The 8,363-nt window shown below is 29.7% G+C and overlaps 1 protein-coding gene across 1 annotated transcript in view; it reads left to right on the forward strand.

Annotated features, from left to right (window-relative positions):
- LOC106470339 (remodeling and spacing factor 1-like) overlaps window positions 1-3,827 on the forward strand; it is a 77,851-nt gene extending 74,024 nt beyond the window's left edge. The window contains exons 12-13 of the transcript XR_002613178.1: window positions 2,055-2,238; window positions 3,686-3,827. The gene's annotated coding sequence lies outside the window, so the exon portion shown is untranslated. The remainder of the gene's footprint in view (window positions 1-2,054; window positions 2,239-3,685) is intronic.
- Window positions 3,828-8,363: the final 4,536 nt, after the last annotated feature.

The following is an 8,363-nucleotide window of genomic DNA, read 5'->3' on the forward strand; positions in this document are numbered from 1 at the left end:
CTATGTATTAGTGAACTTGTATTTTGTAAAATACAGTCACCTTTCAATTATTATGCATTATATGTATATAGATTATTACTATTTACAATCAATTTCTTAAACTTATTTTTCTTAAAACATAGAACAGTAAATGAAGAAGTAAAGCAAACAATTATTTTTTCTTGTTATGACCTTTGTACTGTGTTGCTGCTTCTTCTAAGAAGTTTCACACATAGAGGATATGAAACGAAATAATTTTTTTAGGTTTTATATATACATTTGAATAACGAAAAAATCATAAATTACTATATGTATATATACAAAGAATTCCATTATAATTTATCAAGCTTAGTAACTAAGCTGTATATCAGTCTGAAAAAATATTAAATTTCGAGCAGACTAAAGACTCACCTTACCAGCTTGGAGATTTGTATCAAAAAAACGAGGTGACAACATAACACTTGAAAATGGCTGGGAAAGTCACTAGGGGGACATTATTAGCTTTCAATTGGTTATTCACATGTCAAAGACAGAAGTAAGTGTGTATAAGGGAGAGTTTCCAAAATTGGAAAGAGGTGATTGGGGCCATTGTGTTTGATTCAGTACATGAGCAATATCTCAGCAATTAGAAAAGATAGGAGGTTCTTATTTTTATATTCTAGCTTGTTAATATTGGTTATATGAGTTCCTAATTCATAAAAAATTATATACTTAGTATTTTGACATCACAAACATCTAATTTGAACCAGTGCTGCATTCAACATACCACATGACAAACAAAAATTGATGTTTTTAAGTGTTTTTTTAATATTTGTTTTAAATTAAGAAATTGAATAACATATAATACTAAAACTTGAAGTATAATGTACAGTTTGATACCAAACTTATTGACATAAATGTATAAAATAATGGTTCGATAAAATTTGGAATGCAAGTCAACAAACACAGTGACATGGCCTTTGACCTGTGGACCATAGCAGTAAGGTATAATATATGTTAATTTTGTAATTTTCAAGCTGAATATTTCTACAGACATCATTTTCTGAAATTACCTTAATAATTTATTCATTGAAGCACAGCATGTGCCAGATTGACTAGTTGTAATTAATAATATGATCCTTACCTCTTCACTAATTAACTTGAAGTTATGTTTAGAGGAGCAGGAACCTGTTTTAAACTAAGAATTGATGGAGATAGGAATATATAAAAGAATTTGTAATCAAGTATAATTGATAAAATTAGTTGTACATAATTTACTCAGGCATGCCAACCCAAGACATCTCCAAATAAAAATATTTCCTGAAACTTTTTACAAAGAAAACAAACATTAAAGATACTGTAAATTAGTTGTTTGATTTAGAGAAACAGTAGCAATTAACACTTCTACTCTTCTAAACCTACAAGCAATACTCAATTATTCTTTTGTTCAGAATTACTTATAGTCTAGTCAGTTAATTTTGAGAAGTGTCCAAGAATGGCATATGTAAAAAACATTGCCCGGGATATAGGGAATTAAGATTTCTTACTGTATACCTAACTGGTGGAAAATTCTCATAATTTTAAGTATTTTAATATAGATTGTTTTAAGCTTCTTTAAGTAAAATATCAGTTAATGACACAATTCCCATTTGATTAGTCATTCTTACAAGTGTTTTGTACAAAGATTAAATTCCATTTAAGATAGAGTAATAAACCTTAAAATCATCATATAGACTCCAATGGAAGGGTTAAAGTGATAAACCTAAACAATACTGTAAAACAGACAATATTAAAATTGTATTTTGTGACATGTTTTCTTTGTTGTTTAAACAATTGTATTTTTTATTTTTTCAGTTTCTTACAAGTTAAGATTTTTTTTCACTTACTGAATAATTGTGTCTTGTTTGTTTCACACAAGAATAAAGTATTTTAATCTCTTTTAAGAAATTGATACAGAAAGTCTGTTGAATATACTGTAATAGAAGCTGCTTAACATTTTAAAGGCCTGGTCTCTTTTTTTTTAAATGGTAGACTTTTATAATTATGCACTACTATATGGGAAAAATCTGGATTTAATTACTTCTTTGTCTTTATAGGAAAAGAAAGAGAAACCTGAGTCTGATGAATGTGAAGAAGAAAAGGAAGAATCTGATAAAGATGATAAACTGTTCTCCTATCGATCATCACGTCCCAGACGATCAGTGAGCTATCAGTTTAAAGAATTTGATGAACTTATTAATTCAGCCATTGAGGAAGATATTATTGAGGGTAGAGGAGCAGGTATCTAATTCAAAACATTATTTTAATTACTGTCATTGAACTTATAAAATTTACAGAAACCTCGCTATACTTATTTTTCTCATTATTCTCAGTTGCTTCACTTTATTTCACTTGTTATTCTTTAAAACTGTTCTGGGCCTACTTTATTTGAGAAGCAGATATAACTTTCTTGAGTATTAATGAAGTTAGCAATATAGAATATTTCAAAATTTTATTTTTTGCTTGAAACTGTTTAATAAAGAAAAAAAGATTTTGAAAACAAATGATGATGTAAACATTCTTGAGCAGAATACTAGATAAACAGTGTTTTAAATTACTGAACATTTAATTGTCAAATTGCTGATATGAACAGTGTGGTATTCTCAAGCTGCAATTATTTCTGCTAGGTCCACTTTATAATAGGATTATCGGCAAGAAAATTGTGAAATAATACTGGATTTAATTAACTGAATGAGGGTAACAAAAAATTACTAGAATATGCATGATGTGTTGTCCAAAATTAAAGTAATTTTTTTATTTAAATCAGTAGACAAACACAGTATGTTTGAAACACTTGCTTTCTGGTTACTGGATTGAAAGGATCAACTAGCTCTTTCCCTCAAGATGTTTTCCTGTCAAACAACTCACTTTAAGTCCTGTGTAGTAGTGTTTATGCTAATGGGAAATGTCAGATTTTCCAGGTGGTTAGGGCACTCAACTCGTAATTTGCGGGTTGCGGGTTCGAATCCCCGTCACACCAAACATGCTTGCCCTTTCAGCCATGAGAGCGATATAATGTGACGGTCAATCCCCCTATTTGTTGGTAAAAGAGTAGCCCAAGAGTTGGCGGTGGGTGGTGATGACTAGCTGCTTTCCTTCTAGTCTTACACTGATAAATTAGGAACGGCTAGCACAGATATCATTTGTGTAGCTTTGCACGAAGTTCATAACAAACAAACCATAGTGGCTAGCTCTATCCATGTGACTGGTTATCCTAATTGAACTTAAGGGAGCTGTAACCTGTAGATATCATCTGCCCTACCAATGAAAGACACTGCTGTCATCTATGTTCTTGCACATTTTGCAACATAACGGGTAGAAAATGTATGGTATGCCTGCATACAACAATAGAACATTGGTATGACCAATGTTAGATATCATTAGAATATAGTTGTGAAATTGATGCTGTGAGTGGTGAATGTAATCATCAAATTATGGAAGCCATTTTGATAGTTATAAATGAAAGCCTTATCAGAGTGAACTCTGCATTTTAAGTTGCAAGGATATTGCTTATGAAATGATAGGATAAACAAAATATCATTGAGCAATAAATTACAAAGGGTACATTATCTAAAGATTATGTTGTTTTTTTCTGTTTTAAATTATACTGTAAAAACACTCTATGCTGTCATCTAAATTATAGTAGTTTGAATACAAAATAAAAAATTATTGTGCTTTGTCATTTAAGGTGCAGGAAAAGGCAAAGATATGTCAAACATTACAGGTGCTGAAGAACGTGAGAGCAAGAAACGGCGGAAACATCGTCGGTTAAATGATCTTGATACAACTTCAGAAGAAGGTGATAGTGATGTTGAATACAAAGATACTAGGTCAGTGAACTGTAAGAATTTTTTAGTATTGTCAAATTGTGCTTGCCGTCTTTGGATTTATTTAGTGCAAAACAGACAGTTTCTGGGAATGTTTATTCTTCAGTTTTTTAAATACTACTGACAATGTTTTGGCTCCATTTCAGCTTTCTCATATTCATCAGCAGTTTAATATATTTTGAAAAGTAGACTTTCGATAAAACAGTGTTGAGAAAGTAATTAGGTAGTACAAAAACTAGTACTTTTTATTAGGTTAAAGCCATTAATAAATAGTGACTATACAAAACTATGAAATGTGACAGTCAAAAAACTTAAAACTATTCAGCTTTAATAGCTTTCATAATAATGCGTGTACTTTTTTAAAAGAGGTAACGAATATACAGTGTTGATGTCTTAAGATCTAATAATTGATACATAACTGATTTTCAGAGCGGCACATTCTGAAAAGAATATAGCTACTTCACCATTGTGAAACTAGCAGTGGCAACTTTCATTATGCTATGTAGACTTTCTGAGTTGGTGATAATTTTTTCTACTTTATTCTGTGCCTAGATGATTGAGAAAAAAACCAAAATAGCAATTATATTTCCAAGAAACTTGTATCATAATATGCTTATTAACTTGATTTTAAAATCAATCAATAGAATGTAACATTTACAGATTATATGGCAATTTTGATGGATTTTTTAGGTACATATGGTAAAAAGTGTGGTGATTTATTTTGCATACAGTATTTTTGGACTCTGTTGTTATCATTAAATCTAATATGTAAGTGTCCATCTGTATGTTAAATTCATTAAAATATTCTTGGTTAGATGCTATGATTAGTGCATTATATGTCTAGCTCTTTTGTTAAAACACAGCATAAGCTTCAGAATTTATTACTTAAAGTGTGATTATTGTCACATTTACATGTTTTTTGAAACAACAACATTAAGGACATAAAAAACAATTCTGAAGTTAACTAGTGTATAATATTTAAAAATATTGTGGGATAAAAGATGTAATAGATAAATCACAATGCATGAAATCAGATAACTTGAGTGCTTTCTGAAGGTAGACCTTCCTTCAAATTTTATCAGTTTTACTATTAGTAGGCAAGGTAAACTTTTTAATATATGATATATATTGTAAATTTCAATAATGGGTTTAATATATTTGTAGGAGGCAATCTTCATGCTGTTAGAAGTGTTAGATAGTATGTATGTCCTCGAAACATTAAAAACAGAAAAGAAAAAAGTGTTACCTCCCTCCCCCACTCCCAAAAAATGTATTATTATACCAAAGTTATACAGTTTTGTTAAAGCTTGAATGATATTTGAATTATTAAAGAACTTTATAAAATATTGCTATAGAAGGCAAAACTACGAACCGGGTTTTATAAAAACACTACATTGCCCTAGCAAGTATTCACTAACATTTTGCAACTTTTTTCTTATAGTGAGGCTGTACAAAAATCTTGCTACTTAAGTCTTTACTGATTAAAAGAATGATCTTTGTGTTAAGTAGAAATAATGTTAAAATGGTAATCTTTTAGTTTCTTAAAATTTTGATGTCAAATTCAGCTAAGTGGAATTCTTTATTGAAGTACAACAACCTGTTGGTTATTTGATCTGATTTTAAAATACTGGAGTTGGATAGGTTTGTAGTATACAGTAATGAAAAACAATATGCAATTTATAAAAGCTGTTTGCATTTATGTGCTCAACTTTTTTCTGTGTGATAAATAATGTAATATTCCTTGTAAATGCTGAAGCTGGCATTTTACACAATATAGCTCTGATACGGAAGTTTCCCAGTCAGGTGGAAGTGATGATTATGTAGTAGAGAGTGATGACTCGGGATGGAGAAAAAGATCAAGAAAAGCTGGTGGTCGCCATAGACGAAAACATCATCGGAGAGGGAAGTTGGATGATTTTAGTATGTTAATTTGGTAGTTTCGGTAAAATGTAGAATTAGGAGTTTTAATATTGAGATTAACACTATTTTACTAGATTAAGTAAATTTTAGTGAGTAGTAGGTGAGGAATATTTTGACTTTCGTGATATAGTAAGATGTTTTTATGAAGATCCTTATGTGCAAGGTATAAATAAGTGCAAATACCATTTTAATGACATTATGTTAAAATATTAAGTTTATTAACTTAACATCAGTTGTAGAGTTAAGTTAATCAAAATTGAACTGCAAGCTAAATTATTAAAATCACAATACATCTGAATTGTACAGTAGAAATGTATAATACAAATATTTCTCATCTAAACAGGGTACAAATTTATAAACCTTCCTTACAATTAATTATGCATGATGTAAATTCAGTAACTTACTGTAAAATTCTTTGCTCAAATAATGTAAAACATTGCAACTGTATATTTGTATATGCTAATCCCTTTTTTTATCCAAAAAACTGAAAAACCACTTTGTTTTGACCTCAGTGCAAATCTCCTCTGAATTGGGAATGTTATTGCTTTTACATCTCAAATGGAAGAAAAAAAAACTTTCTTTGTGTGATTAGGTCATGGTGTATTGAAGCTCAGATACAGGCAATTACATAACATCTTGATGGCAACCAATGTTAAGGAACAGTGATTGGGTAAAAATCAACAGAACTACATTTGTATTTAGGGCGAGTGCTGGGGGGCTGCTGGGTTGAGCAATGCACCCCCCAAATTTCACTCTGGCCCACCCTAGTGGTTTATAAAATCTTATGATTTTTTTTTAATTGTTAAGAAGAGTCAACTCGGGAGGGACAAACGTGTTTGTTATATTACCTTTGTTGTATATTCACAAAAGCTCCACTGGCCCCTCCAAGGGGGAGAGGAGCTGAAGCTGGACCTGCTTGTATTCAATTTCAAGGATAAGTTTGTGATATTTTGTTCAAAAATGTTATGACTTTCATCCTAGGGTTCTACAATGGCATATTATGCTCAGAAAAAATTCAGGAAACTCTCTAATACCAATGATTTCATTGGCAGCATGCATATTTTTTATTTAAAACATTTTGTTATGTATCCAATTAAATAAATAAACTTTTAATTGAATAATTTAAACTATGAAGTATTTTATTTTTCAATGTGTGGCCAAATAACTACAAGCTTATCTTCTATGATTTTTATATTCAATCATACAGTTTTACCCTTGTGGTGGACTGCACTCATCTGACCATCAAAGATTTGACAATATGCTAATATATAATTTTGCTTTATATCTCGGAAAACACCAATTTAGATGACAATAAATTGTTAGATATTAACTTGTATGATAATAAGTGACACATATACAATAACTTCTAAAACTGTAATAACTGATAAATATAGTAAATGTTCTTTGGGTAAAAATTTATTCAATTTTTATTTTGTTAATATTACATGAAAAAAAAGCACAGAAAGATGTTGACTTAAGTGAATATTGCTAAGTATAAAAATAAATCTTACATTTTGAACACTCACACGTATACTTAAATAGTTAAGAGGTGCATCAGTCCTTAATCGTAATCTTTTTAGGAGTTTCTTTCAGTTTATCATTTTTCATTAGCTTACTTGGACTGTTTGGTAGTTTTAGGAAACTGTTTATCCATTCAAGAATTCATTTTTAATTATTACAGAGATAAAAATAGTGTCCGCTTTCAATTTTCATATCACTGTTATGGGTATTACCAATCAATATTAGAAGCTTATCTGATGTTTTATTGATTACACAACTCATCATATCTTGAACACTGACTGTTGAATGGAACATGAGAAATTTATATGATATTATTTATATATGCTCATGTCAGCACTAGATATATTTTGACCAATGACTAGAGAAAATAATTATGAAATTTTATGTTATTATACATACGATTTTTTAATAGAGACTTTCTAATGGATGTTTTCATAATGTTGGTGATGTTGAGTTTTTGAACAACTTCTAAAACATAAGGAAGTTTACTTTGTAATGAATTGTTTTTGTTGTTTTTCTACATCTGATAATACATACAGAATTATGCAAAGACTAACAGTATTAAGGGATTTCATCTGTTTCTTTAGTTGATGATGAATGGGACAGTGATGGAAGTGAGGAGTATCGTCCATGTACAAGACGAGCAGCTCAAAAGAATATTAGCTACAGGGAGATCTCTTCTGATGATGATGGAGATTGGGGACCAATAAAGAAAAAGTAATAATCTGTTGAGATATAAAATATGCATAAAATTATTTCAAATTAAGTGTGTTCTGTACAGAAACTATAAAATATTTATTTTTTTATGCTTGAAAATATTAGTGTTATTCTCTAAAGGGTATAAAATATATTAAAAATTGACAATTCTTTTGCTAGACATGTTAGAGCTGAAAATCAGTAATATTTTGAGTAGATATTTGAGCTTTTTAAATGATGCAATTTTTTTTTTACTGGTTTTTAGAACATTATGTGGTATATTAGTTTTATTATAGGTAACTCACATTATTTATATTAATTATTTTGATAAAGGTGTATTTTATTTGCATATACCGTTGTTAACATTTACTCTGCAGTTTTTTGTTATAATTATGGCTTTTG

The sequence above is a fragment of the Limulus polyphemus genome, unplaced genomic scaffold (genome assembly GCF_000517525.1).
Source record: "Limulus polyphemus unplaced genomic scaffold, Limulus_polyphemus-2.1.2 Scaffold103, whole genome shotgun sequence".
Classification (NCBI taxonomy): Eukaryota; Metazoa; Arthropoda; class Merostomata; order Xiphosura; family Limulidae; genus Limulus; species Limulus polyphemus.